The sequence below is a fragment of the Triturus cristatus genome, chromosome 12 (assembly GCF_964204655.1).
Source record: "Triturus cristatus chromosome 12, aTriCri1.1, whole genome shotgun sequence".
NCBI lineage: Eukaryota > Metazoa > Chordata > Amphibia > Caudata > Salamandridae > Triturus > Triturus cristatus.
The window spans coordinates 464,676,253-464,690,864 of record NC_140595.1 but is presented as its reverse complement, the minus strand read 5'-3'; the positions used below and the strand labels follow the sequence as shown (position 1 = coordinate 464,690,864).

The window sequence follows — 14,612 nt, the reverse complement described above, 5'->3', positions numbered from 1 at the left end:
ATGTAGGGTGCTAGGAAAAAGAAGCAGTGAGTTGGTAGCCTTCATGTTCTGCAATCCCAGCATTCCTCAGCACCAGCATTGTTTTCTTTTTTTTAAACACAGCACAAAGGATTGTCAAGGAGGATCTGACAACAACAGAGAATTTCCACTGGACCCCAGACGGTAAAAAGAAGAGAGGCAGGACAAATAACATCTGTAGGCAAACTATGAAAACAGAAATGAACACCCTGAGCCACAGCTGGGGCACCATAAAGAAACTTGACTAAGACAGAGAGAAGTGTAGGTCCTTCGTTGCTGCCCTACATGCCAGTCGGCATAACAAGCAGAAAGCAGGTAAGCAATATTATGGGGGGCGTTGCCAAGACAGTGGCAGGAGCAGTGGCATATCTGCAAGCTCCCTCTGGCTCCGGGTGAATCCTGCAGCAATCCTTGTCTTCCCCCCACCCTGCCCGTGGGAGAGGACTCTGGAGCCCACTCGTGGTCCGTCACGACAATCAAGGACCACAGGATGTGGTGCACCCTCCGCAAAGGCCCAGGAAGCCGCTGCAGTGAGCATTGGAATGCTGTAGGAGGAAGCCGGAGTGGCTGAATCCTGGCCCTAGTGGCAGATCAGAGCTGAGCTGGCCCTGGGAGGCATTGTTGGGATGCTGCAGAGCTGGAAGGGAGCCTGTCCTGGTCACGGTGGTCCTGTGTAGGCCTTCCCTACAATGCTGCTGATGCTGAGAGGCCTGCACCTATGCGCGGCACAGGTCGGAATCTGAGATGGCTGAGACAACCTGCTTTCCCTGGGGGATAACATTGCAGCATCAGCGGTCGGGGCAAAAGCTCCAGGCCGCGTAGAGACAGTAGCAAGTCCTACCCCGGCTGCAGTGAACATGTGGAGACCGCCCCCATAATGGTTACTGACTATTGGGAGGTTTGGGTCTGCGTGAGAACCGGACACAGCACCCTGAACGCTGTGACTGCTTTCCAGCCTGAGTTGACAACATTGATCATTGGCAGTCTGTGCAAGCGCTCCGGACCATGAGGAGACGTGGTGGGGCCCGTTCTGGACACAGGGGAGACATGTGGCCCGTCCCCCATCTCTTCAACTACAAGAGGTTGAGGACCACAAAAGGCCTGCGTGGACTGCTGTACAGACCCCAACCTCAAATTAGTGGCACAGCTGGACAGGCCATTTTGGCAGGGGCAGTTTGTGTGGCCCGGTGACGTGACGCAACTCTTGAGGTCTCTTACTCATTATGATGGAATACCCTGGGGCATAGTGCTGGACTGCATGCTTGACTGAAGGGGCCCACACCGCCTTGTTCTGATGGGGTTTCTGTATCTTTGGGTGCCTCCCAACTGGCTCTTAGCGCACCCTTATTACAGGCACTGCAAGAGGTGGCTGTTACTCACTGTGTGTGGGGTGGGTTCCCCTTCCCCACCCTGGTCGAGTTGGAGGCTTAGATACACACCTGGATTAAGGATCCTGCAGAGGAGCTGCCACAGGGGTACACACATTGAAGAAGTGGGGAGCGACCAAGAAGTGTAGTCTGGTTGCATGCTGGACAATCCTTGCGGCGCTCTGATGGGTAAGCTGAAGGGATCCAGGGCGGGGGAGGGCCTGCGGGCTCCCTCCTTGGTGGGCGTGAGCTCTGCCCCAGCTGGGTCACCTCTCAATTCAGAACATAATTTACAGGACACTAATGTTAAATTCATGGAGCTCCTTGCTGCCATAAAAATGTTAACTGTCCCTGGAGCGAAGACTGGATACGCTAATCATCAACATGGGCATCATGCAGAAGGAACACTGAAGGTAACCATACATGAGACCACCATAGCTGAGCAGCAACCCACTGTGGTGACTACAAAGGCATAGATCGTGGCCCTGCAATGGGAGGTCGACTTGCAGCAATGCAAAGTGGACAATGTGGAGGGCCGATCACACTGCTATAATATCAGAGTTGTGGGGCCCAACCATGAACCTATACATGCAGCAATGGTTGGCACACACTGTATTGGGAGGTGAGATGTCCACTTTCTTTTCTGTAGAGCAGGCACTCCGAGTACCGACAAGACCCACCACCAACTGGAGCACCCCCACGTCCCATTGTGGCACTGTTGTTCAGCTACCGTTATAGGGATAACATTCTCCAAAAGGCCCACACCAAAGGTGCCTGGCAGGTGGAAAATCACACAGTAATGATTTTCCCAGACTTTACAATGAATGTCCAGAAACAGAGAGCTTCATAAAACTCAGCGAAACAAAGACTTAGACAACTGGGGCATAACTGTGCTTTGATCTTTCCTGCTAAACTCAGGGCCCTCGTGGAAGATACAGCATTTCTCTTTTTATTGTCACAGAAGGCACAGGAGTGCATGGAGGACAAGGGAAAGTGCCCACGATTGGACTGGAATAAGACAGAAAGGGGCTGGACCACGGTGAAGAATCAACGCCGATTGGCCTGTAAGCTTCGGAACCAGCTGTCCAAGGAACTAGAAACAGTAGGTTACCCTGCTTCTGTTCTTGGTAACTCAGATGCCACTGAGGCACCCTCACCATGTGGCCCCTCCTGGATGAGAACCTGGAGGTTCTACTTGAGGGGCCCTAGGTTAACCCGATGAAGGCAGATCTCCCATGATGATCCTTATACTGCTGTGTTCTTTTCGTATCTAGAAGTAGGGTTTGACACCACCCACACCAATGCCGACAGCCATGGTGATGGAGACCTGGTATGTTGAGCTAGTGGGGTGGGGAGGATATCATACTGAAGGAGGCACTAGGAGAGACATGGGATACCTCAATGTACTTTTTACATTTTTTAAATTATATTTTTATTGTCATTTACATGATAACAGCACATTTCCAAAACAGGCATATTATAGTAATTATAGTCTTGATTTGAGTCAACAAGGATATATGATCACTTAACATAGACTAATGGTCATTGCTTGCTTAACTCCGATCAGAATTACATAAATCACATATGCCGTTACCATTTTTGTACCCATGAGTAACAACAACAGTAAACTAACACCCATTCACCTCGCTAGAAGGCCGTCTGTCCCATTGTGTACCTCACTTGTCTGTGCGATTATCTGGTGCAGGGGGGACTTCGAGTATAGTTAACATGTCAGTCCTTTCCTGAGTGGAGTGCAATGAGAGCACCTCTTTCTCAGAAGGTTCTTTTTTTTTGGATAGGCCTGTAACCATTAAGTACCATGCACTTGCATCTTCCTCACGTCTATCATCCCTCCTAACCTTTTTCATCCACACTAATTCTGCGATGGCCCACTTCGTCACATCCCTAGTCCACCTCTCAAACATGGGTGGATCTGGACTCAGCCAATGAATTGCAATTCACCTTTTTGCTAATATGAGGCACAGTTGTATGAATTTTCCAGTGAGTTTCTTGGCTTTTGGTGTGGGTAGTAACCCCAACACCACCCCTTTACCAGTAGGCGGCATGGTCCACCCCGTGACAGTCTGCAGAATATCTATAACCGCCCCCCAGTAGCACACCAGCGCAGGACAGTCCCGTACCATATGGACAGAAAGCGCGTCCGTGTATTTACATCTGGGACATGTGTCCGCCAGGTCCGGGAATATTTTGTGGAGTACTCGGGGACTGAGATATGTCTGATGCACCACATTATATTGGGTTGATTTGAAGCGTGTGTTAGAGCTTATCTGCTTGACCCCTTCATGCGCTTTCTGCCATTGCGTCGCTGTAAGGGGCACACCCATTGTATAATCTCATTTTGCTTGCAGCGGAAGTGGACTAGTGGGAACATCCTCCCGTAGTGCCCTTTATATGTGCGAAACCAACCTTCATCCCCCGCCATGGTGGTTACCATCTGCAATACCGTTGAGACCTGCGGCTCCTGTGGGAATGTCGGCCACAATTCTCTGGCCACCACAGAGATTTTAGCATACTGCAGGAACTGCCCCTTACCTAATTGAAAGAATTGAAAGGCATTCTCAGCTCCCTCGCTTGTCAGGAATCGCTCCCCAGCATATAGGTCGCCCGTCAAAAGACAGCCACCCTCCTTCCATTTGGTAACATTCATTGCCTGCCCTATTCGTTTGAAAGGTGTTACCGCCCACAGTGGAGTTTCCTGGGCGTATGGCGCCCTCTTAATTAGGGATACCTCAATGTACTTAGTGGTTGCCATGCGACACCCCACATCATCCACAGGAACCTTATTTTGGTTAATAGTGTTCTGTACGATTTGTGGCGGGATACAGCAGCGTTGTGCGACAGCCTGGGGATGGGAGTTCAGGGGGAACGTTTTTTATGATTCCAAGTGTGTGCTGTTCTGTGTGACAGTTCCCCCTTCATGTTCCGCTATACCATATGCTCTTGGGATCTTGGACACTCAGACTTGGTATGGTGTCATAAGCCTACAGACTGCTCACGTGGAACATGAGAGGCATGGGTACATATGTTAAGTGACACAGGATCTACGCTTACTTGAGGAGGCACCAGGTACACTTTGCATGTTTGCAGGAGACACACCGCAGAACTCGCCAAGCTGGGTTTTTCGCACCACTTACTCGGACTATGCCAGAGGAGTACTGGTATGGGTGTCCCATGGGTCCCTTTCACAGCCTCCCATACCAGGATATACCCGGAGGGCTGCTTTGTGGTGGTGGTGGGGTTTTTGGTCAGGAAACTATTATCGCTAATGGCAGTCTATGCTCTGAACGCAGGACATGTTTTGTTATAAGCTACAATGGTTCTGTCGGGTACACGATTCTTAGCCAAAAGAATTGTGAGATGTTGAACTATTCAATGTCTATTTTAAGGGGTCACGATATGATCCCCTTATTTGCCACAAAAAGGGCTGTTACTCTTAGTTTTTCCCTACCATCGAATTAGAAAACCTCCACATCACCTAATGAAAAACCACAACTAAACACACAAAAACACAAACATCTTGTGATATTTAGGTATATTCGAAGTCATATAACAAATTCTTATATCAGATAAATCATTCTTTTCTAAATTTATATAGGTGTCTGTTTTTATTGCTGTTCAAAACTCATACAAAACATATATTAAATGAAATAGCATGACTCAATGACATTGTGATACATAGTGAAAAATGCAGACCAAACACTGATACAACCATGGCACATAAATGACATTGAAACATAATAATAAAAAGTACATACATGGCTGTTGCCCCATATACTCGATGTTCAATCAATCCTTTCCCTTTAACTTTCTTAGGAAGGTTGACGGACGACAAAAAGCAAGATGCAATATTGTCAACATTTCGACCCTACGCGTAAGTGTTAATGGCTAAGTTTCACGGAGGGTCTTCCTCAGGACTATAAAGACGGAAGGACAGCCTTCAAAATGACAATTTCCAGAAACCTCAGAACTCCTCCAGGCCAGGATAGAGCATGAGCCAAAGGCACTAATTGTATCCTACATTAATAATTTTATAATATATATATATATAACAGTCCTTTCAGGGACCAAACAAGGCCCCCAACCGAGGTACACTCTAGCGACTTGGCAAAAGAGTATCCTTCCGCAATGTTTATAACACTAAATATCCGATCTGTGGAATCCAGCAGCATTTTGCCTATATCACTCAGACGTGTTCTTTTTTGCATCCCTGAAGCCCGCCTTTTTGGCTGACCCTGCAGTGTCTGCACTCTGGTGTGGAGACTTTAATGGAGTCTTGGATCTTATGGTGGACAGGCCAACACCCCACTGCCAAGGGCACAGTTCTGTGCAGTTTCTCAACTGTTACGCACATGGGCGCACACTATGCAGGTGGGGGAGATAAGGAGGCTGTTATACCCTGAGGCTAGAGAATAATCACACTATTCGGCAGTACATGCACTGCTATCCAGACTGAACATGGTATTTGGCTCCCCTGACTTAGTCTCGCAGTTCATAAGCACAGAATACTTAGGGTGCACTATCTCAGACCTCAACCCAATACTGGTAACATTCAGGTGGGGGATAGGTGAAGACACACATCAATACTTCTGGGAGAACGAGGGATCCGTCTCCGATGCCCTGATTGAATGACATATGTTCAAAGAAGTGCCTGAAAATAGTGTATGGTGTGAGGAAAGTCCTGTCGGTGGAGATACTTGCCATAAAGGCCTGCATAGGGGCCCCGGAGAGAGCATGCGTGACGCCCCCAGACCACAGGGCTGCACTGGCCAAGCTACATAAAGAGTGCTAGGCACACCTATGCAGGTTATCTAACTTTGACTAGAGAACCTACATCAAGAGACAACATGGATTGTGTGACAAGGCTGGCTTCCTGCTGGCTTGGCTGTTGTGATCGGAAATCCCCAATTGTCCCAAGGTGACTTTCCGCTTACAGTCAGGTGAGTGGTGAACTTGCAGCTAGAGGGGGATATATGGGGATGCCTCGAGGTTTGCAACGGACATGGTCTCAGCATGTCTAGCTAGGGTGAGAACCCCCATACTTACCCCTTTACACAGTATAACCTGGATAACCCATTTACCTTGGAGGAAATAAAGGGAGCCATAGTGCAGATTGCATGAGAGAAGGTGCAGGACACAGACGGCTTCCTGAATGATTTCTATGCTATCTATTGGACCCATCTGGCACCCAGGTTGTTGAAGACTTATGAGGAGGTAGTATCTCATGAATCGTTCCCAAGTTCAATGAAGAAGGCAGTAATAGTGGTGCTCCTAAAGCCTGACCATGACCCATTGAATGTGACGTCCTACCTCCCCTTGCCATTTTTAAATTTTGACGATAAAATGCTCAGCAAGGTTTTGATTAATTGACTGGTGGAGGTGGTTAGTACATTGGTTCATTCAAATAAATGACATAATATCAACAGACACAATATCAACCTACATTTTTATTGACACAAAAATATCACCTACACTAATATTAATACCCTATACTTGATTTAAAAAATACACTATTATCAACACCAAAATATTGTTAAACATTAACATTGATAACAGTATTATCGAACACATAAATATCGGTTTTTAAAATATTGAACATTGTTTAAAAATATACCACATGTCAAAAATATCGATCACAATAATATAGACAGCAATATTAAATATTGACAGCTTAAAAACAAATAAAACAAACAAAACTTAACACCATAAATATATTTAAATAAATAAAATGTCGATATATGGGAGGGTTAATCCTCCCAAAACGAACCTATCTGTTTAATTGTATACCGCTTACTTTCCCGAAAGTTGAAATAGAAAAAATACAAGGGAAGATATCTAGTTTCATTTGGGCATCTCAGGGGATACGCCTCTCCTGGAAAAAACTCAGAAGTTGTCTTAAGAAGGTGGGGTTGGCACTACCTGACATTAGACTGTACTGCATGGGCTTCCAATTTAAGAATTTCCGTATGCTAGTGGGTGACCCTATTAACACTACCTGGTGCCAAATGCTAGGGGAAATGATTAAAGAAGAGGGAGGAGCCTTTTATACAGATTAGGAGCCCAAAAATACTTTAAAAATGTAAGACTAAAGGTGTTGCAAGCAGCTGTAAGGTTGTGGATAGTAGTGAGACGGTCATTAAAGATTGGTTACTTCTCATACTTTGCCCCGATCTGGGAGTCCCCCGGAACACCAGAATGTTTGAAGGATGCCCTGAGTTTGCCTCTAAGGCAGGCTGGGGTAACAAAATGGGGAGACCTAATAACAGCAGGCGAATTGGTCCCTTGGGAAGTTCTGAACATTAAGACAGGAAACAGCCTTTCTAGGTTTAAGTATCTGGAGCTCACTTCATGGGTCTGTTCAGTAAAGAAGCAAGTAAGAGGGAACTGGGAATTTGAGGCTTTGCTTCATGATTATGGCCAGAAGGAGAAAGAAGTTGCAACCTTGTACAGATATCTGGTGGAATCAGAGGAAGAGAAAATGAAGCCTCTATCGGAGGTCTGGACAGACGTATTTCAGGAGGAGAGCCTAAACTTATTGTGGCTTGATTCCATCAAACTACTCTATGACATTGTAACATCTGCAAATCTTAAACGCCATCATTTCTTTTTAATCCATAGGTTATACTGGACACCACAACGACTATCTAAATTCGTGCTACAACCCGAACCAAGGTGTAAAAGATGTAATTATCGAAAGGCCAACGATCTCCATATCTTCTATACATGTCCAGAGCTAAAAGAATATTGGAGGTCTGTGGAAAATATAATTATATATATTTTAAGTGAAAACATTATTTTAACAGAATCATTGTTTCTCCTGGGGGTCGATTATATATCTAAATAGGAGTTAAGTAATAAACAACGGGGGCTATTATTTTACCTGTTACTCCTGGCCAGGCGGGAGATCTGCAAGCTGTGGCTCGATCCCAGACCCCCAAATTCTGTTACCAGGTTAAACATGGTTAAATGGACATGTATTATCGATACTAGGAGGGACACGAGAAGGTCTACAGAAGTTTGGGAGGACATTTTGAAATGGCCAGGCTGATAAGTACTAGAGAGGCCATGGTTGTAGGTAAAATCTTGTCCAATGATTACATCAAGCCATGGATAGAGGCGGTTTTGAAGGCTCTGAGCCCCATCCGCTACTATTGTAGGCCGTAAGGTGCAGTGGAAGGTACTGGCCGGGTACTATTTGAACCATCGATGGTCTTGAGGGTGTATACAACCCGTTCAAAATGCAGTTACCATGGTGTAATGAGGACAAAAAAAAGAAAGAAAAAAAACCCACCAAAATATTGTTAAACAATAACATCGATAACAGTATTATCGAACAAATAAATATCGTTATTTAAAATATCGAACATTGTTTAAAAATATACCACATGTCAAAAATATTGATCACAATAATATAGACAGTAATATTAAATATTGACAACTTAAAAACAAATAAAACAAACAAAACTTAACACCATAAATATATTTAAATAAATAAAAATACACTGCATACAAAATAAATAAAATACAATAAATTTAGAAAATAGTAAAACATATTATAAAACATTAAATCATAAATACACTATTAATAACTATTTACATTTTATATTTAAATAATATACACACACTATTTTACATCTCATATAATATAATCCACATTTAAATAATTCAACCTCTTTAAAAAAAAAAACCAGTAACTGACTCTTAATTAGTGTTTTCCATATACGGAAACCAACTACCAAAACAATTAAAACAATAAAGATCAACCAATCAAATAAACACAATATTAAAATAAACCAATAACGTTAACCAAACAATTATTTAAACACTATAAAGAAGAAAAAGGTTATCTTATTTTACACCTTAAACCAAAAAGACTAAAGAAGACGAAACTCTGCCGGATTTCTGCCAGAAGCAAAGACTTCATTAAAGAAAAACCTATTTCATACTTCAAAAAGTATATTAAAATACCATTTATAATATAACAGTAATGCTAATCTTTTAAAACTACTATTTATCATGCACAAATATTTAATATATATCTTTTTTCAATGTATGTCTCCTCTACAGATAATTCTCAAAGCATTCAAACAATTACAGAGCAGCTTCTAAAATCATCTAACAAATAAAGTAAGTATTCAGCAAAAAGCATTTTAAAAATTATCTAAAACACCCAACCAAACCCCAACTTCATCCCAAACCCCCACCCCACACCATATACAATAGAACAAAATAATTAAAACTTTGGGGTCCATTAGGATAACGGGCGGATCGCCACCGCCCGTATGGCGGTGGCGTTCCGCCCGCCAAAAACTGCCACCCGCTGCAAATTCCCCCGCCATATTACCATGGCGGGGGGTGGGGGGTCCCGGCGGACGGGAAGACCGTCTGATGGTTTTCCGCCGGTAGGCAATCCGCATGATTGCCTACCGGGCGGAAAAGCAGTTTATATGGTGGCGGTGTCTGGTAGACACCGCCATCCATATTACTATGCGGGCGGGGACCTGCCTTTCCGTGGCGGCAACGTGGCCATGTAAAGGCAGGCGGTTTTTGCCATTGGGGGCGCGTAGTGGGCCCCTAGGGATTCTGGGGGTAGCGGGGTGCACATGGGGGGTACCTATGGTACCCCCCTGCAGTTCCATGCACAACATGGCAGGCACCGCGCGGTGCCTGCCACGTTGTGCATGGAGTTGCACGACATGCCTTCTTGGCATTGCAGCGGGCGGTGCTGAGAGCACTGCCCGCCGTAATGTCAGGAATGCAGGATAATACCGCCAGTGTGGCGGGCGCATCCTAATTTCACCAACAGGACCCCCGCACCAATGGCGGACAGTCCCATTCCACGACAGGATCCGCCCGCCATCCTAATGACCCTCTTTGTTTTTTCTACCAACAGAAACATCAGCAATAAAACAGAATTCAACTAACAAAGAAAGGACATCTACATTGAAAACGAGATCAAAATCGACACCGTAAGTATATTAATAACAATGTGTATGTATTAACTAAGAAACCTGTACTTTATTCATTTTAATAATTTTTATATACATTTTTCGTAGCATTTAAAACATCACAATGACAGAAGGCGCCCAATTTATCAGTTCCCAAAAAGGAAAGATTTTGCTATGTTACATGGGGTATATCTATACCCAGGAAAAGCAAAGTGGACTTAAAGTAAATTGGAAATGTAGCAAGTACTATTCGAATAAGTGTTATGGGAGGGCAACAACTAGAGAAACAACTGTTTTGTATACAAGGGAGCATAACCACCCCCCAAATGTTACTGAAATAGAGGTTAGGAATGCCCTAGACAACATTAGAGAAGCTAGCACTAGCTCACAGAAACCTACCACTCAAATACTTAAAGAATTGATGCCCAAAGTACCCAAACATGCTACTGGCCAAATGCCCTCTATTTCTTCATTAAAAAGAACTACAGCTCGAACGAAAAAAGCCACAACCACCACCACAACTGCCCCAAAAACATTTGAAGAGGTAGAAATTCCCCCAGAACTATCTATAACTCATAACGAAGAACGCTTTGTTCTTTATAACAACAAATCTAAAGAGAAAAGAATAATTATGTGTGCAACCGCAAATAATTCAATCAAACTACAACAGTCAGAAACATGGATGATGGATGGGACTTTTAAAACTTGTCCCAAACCATTCTATCAATTAAATACTATCCATGCCCTATATCAAAACACTAGCATCCCTTTTATCTTCGCCTTACTACCTAATAAACAAAACTCTACATATATGCAAATACTAAATAAAATTAAACAAGAAAAAATAATTATTTTCCACAGAAAATATTTATTGATTTTGAACAGGCAATGCTAAATGCAATTCTAAAATCCTACCTACACGCATCAATTCAGGGTTGCTACTATCATTTCAATCAGTGTACATGGAGACATCTACAGAAATCAACACTAAGGGGTCGATTCGGATCCGGGTCGGACAGCTCTCCGAGAGCTGTTTATAGCCTTACCGTGCGACCGACACGTACCCGTAGACGGTCAGTCCTGTAGATGAAGTACGATGCGCATAACTGCCAAAAACACGACCGACACGTAGGCTGTGATTTAAGCTTCATTCTCCGTCCGAACCGTAACTCCGAACGCCGAACCGAGTCGCCTGTAAGCAGTATCCATAGCAGTTTCCGCCCTGACAAGTACGATGCGCACTTCCTACGCGCCGGACAGGTCGCCACGTACGGCACAGCATCTGGAAAACAAGCATATCAGCTACGGTTCGCGCCACAACTCAATCCACGGCTACGAGACGGACCAGCTTGCAGTGGGTACGAGACGGAGCAACAAGCAGCGTGTACGACACGAACACATCATGAATCCCATCGCACAGGTCATACCAGTACTCTACATCTATGACCGAATCAGGAACCGACGCCGACGGCACAAACGGTAAGACAGACACCTACCACACAAACGAACGACACATACCCGGAAAATGGTACACACACACACACAGGGGAACCACATCCTGGCCACTAACAACAGGCCACCATAGGGGTTGCATGGCCAGCACCACTACCACACCCACCCATAGGGCCTATGTTGCCAATCACCCCTGCCACCCCCCCATTGGGGACCTGTTGCCCATCACCCCTGCCACCCCCACCCATAGGGGACCAGTTGCCCATCACCCCTGCCACCCCCACCCATAGGGGACCTGTTGCCCATCACCCCTGCCACCCCCACCCATAGGGCTTATGTTGCACATCACCCCTGCCAGCCCCACTCATAGGCTTATGTTGCCCATCACCCCTGCCACCCCCACTCATAGGGGACCTGTTGCCCATCACCCCTGCCACCCCCACCCATAGGGGACCTGTTGCTCAGCACCCCTGCCATCCCCACCCATAGGGGACCTGTTGCCCATCACCCCTGCCACCCCCACTCATAGGGCTTATGTTGCCCATCACCCCTGGCACCCCCACTCAGAGGGGACCTGTTGCCCAGCACTACTGCCACCCCCACCCATAGGGGACCTGTGCCCAGCACTCCTGCCACCCCACTCATAGGGCTTATGTTGCCCATCACCCCTGCCACCCCCACCCATAGGGGACCTGGTGCCCAGCACTACTGCCACCCCCACCCATAGGGGACCTGTTGCCCAGCACTCCTGCCACCCCCACTCATAGGGCTTATGTTGCCCATCACCCCTGCCATCCCCACCCATAGGGGATCTGTTGCCTATCACCCCTGCCACCCCCACCCATAGAAGACCTGTTGCCCAGCACTACTGCTACCCCCACCCATAGGGGACCTGTTGCCCAGCACTCCTGCCACCCCCACTCATAGGGCTTATGTTGCCCATCACCCCTGCCACCCCCACGCTTAAGGGATCTGTTGCCCATTACCCCTGCCACCCCCACTCATAGGGCTTATGTTGCACATCACCCTTGGCACCCCTACTCATAGGGCTTATGTTGCCCATCACCCCTGCCACCCCCACTCATAGGGCTTATGTTGTCCATCACCCCTGCCACCCCCACCCATAGGGGACCTGTTGCCCATCACCCCTGCCACCCCCACTCATAGGGCTTATGTTGCACATCACCCCTGGCACCCCCACTCATAGGGCTTATGTTGCCCATCACCCCTGCCACCCCCATTCATAGGGCTTATGTTGCCATTCACCCCTGCCACCCCCACCCATAGGGGACCTGTTGCCTATCACCCCTGCCACCCTCACTCATAGGGCTTATGTTGCACATCATCCCTGGCACCCCCACTCATAGGGCTTATGTTGCCCATCACCCCTGCCACCCCCATTCATAGGGCTTATGTTGCCCATCACCCCTGCCACCCCCACCCATAGGGGACCTGTTGCCTATCACCCCTGCCACCCTCACTCATAGGGCTTATGTTGAACATCATCCCTGGCACCCCCACTCATAGGGCTGATGTTGCCCATCACCCCTGCCACCCCCACTCACAGGGCTTATGTTGCCCATCACCCCTGCCACTCCCACCCATAGGGGACCTGTTGCCCATCACCCCTGCCACCCCCACTCATAGGGCTTATGTTGCACATCAACCCTGCCACCCCCACTCATAGGGCTTATGTTGCTCATCACCCCTGCCACCCCCAACTCATAGGGCTTATGTTGCCCAGAACCCCTGCCACCCCCACCCATAGGGGACCTGTTGCCCATCACCCCTGCCACCCCCACTCATAGGGCTTATGTTGCACTTAATCCCTGGCACCCCCACTCATAGGGCTGATGTTGCCCATCACCCCTGCCACCCCCACTCACAGGGCTGATGTTGCCCATCACTGCTGCCACCCCCACTCATAGGGGACCTGTTGCCCATTACCCCTGCCACCCCCACCCATAGGGGACCTGTTGCCCAGCACCCCTGCCATCCACACCCATAGGGGACCTGTTGGCCATCACCCCTGGCCCCCCACTCATAGGGCTTATGTTGCCCATCACCCCTGCCACCCCCACTCATAGGGCTTATGTTGCCCATCACCCCTGCCACTCCCACCCATAGGGGACCTGCTGCCCATCACCCCGGCCACCCCAACTCATAGGGCTTATGTTGCACATCACCCCTGCCACCCCCACTCATAGGGATTATGTTGCCCATCACCCCTGCCACCCCCACTCATAGGGCTTATGTTGCCCATCACCCCTGCCACCCCCATCCATAGGGGACCTGTTGCCCAGCACCCCTGCCATCCCCACTCATAGGGTATATGTTGCCCATCACCCCTGCCACCCCCACTCATAGGATGGGTGATGCACCACACATCCATCATACTCCAACATTAGGTATGGCAGCAAAATACATCCCCCTAACATCATGACAACAGTGTGTAGTCTGTGACAAATGCCCACAACAGTGATTATGACTTCGAACATACAATGCAAACTAACAGCACATGTGTGACCAACAAATGAGTGTGCCCTACACAAGGCAAACATCACTTTAGCACTGTGTCAATATAAAAAGAACAACCCCTCACTGTGTAGAACAAAAGTTAAGTGTGGGCTTCCAAACTGCAGCAAATGTCGATCATTGTGGTGATGGGGTCTAACCCCCCCTTCATCACAGTGACCAAAAGGTAAGTGTCATCATGGTCAAAGCTGCAAATGCAAAACAGCACGTATGATTCCCGGTCCCAACACATCAAACACTTCTGGGGCAAAGTAGTGGTTATGTCCCATACCCA

The 14,612-nt window shown here is 47.1% G+C and overlaps 1 long non-coding RNA gene across 1 annotated transcript in view; it reads left to right on the top strand.

Annotated features, from left to right (window-relative positions):
- LOC146776113 (uncharacterized) overlaps nt 1-14,612 on the top strand; it is a 63,720-nt gene that overhangs the window by 40,445 nt on the left and 8,663 nt on the right. The window contains exons 2-4 of the long non-coding RNA XR_014971979.1: nt 8,022-8,153; nt 9,471-9,530; nt 10,297-10,372. This is a non-coding gene — a long non-coding RNA (uncharacterized LOC146776113). The remainder of the gene's footprint in view (nt 1-8,021; nt 8,154-9,470; nt 9,531-10,296; nt 10,373-14,612) is intronic.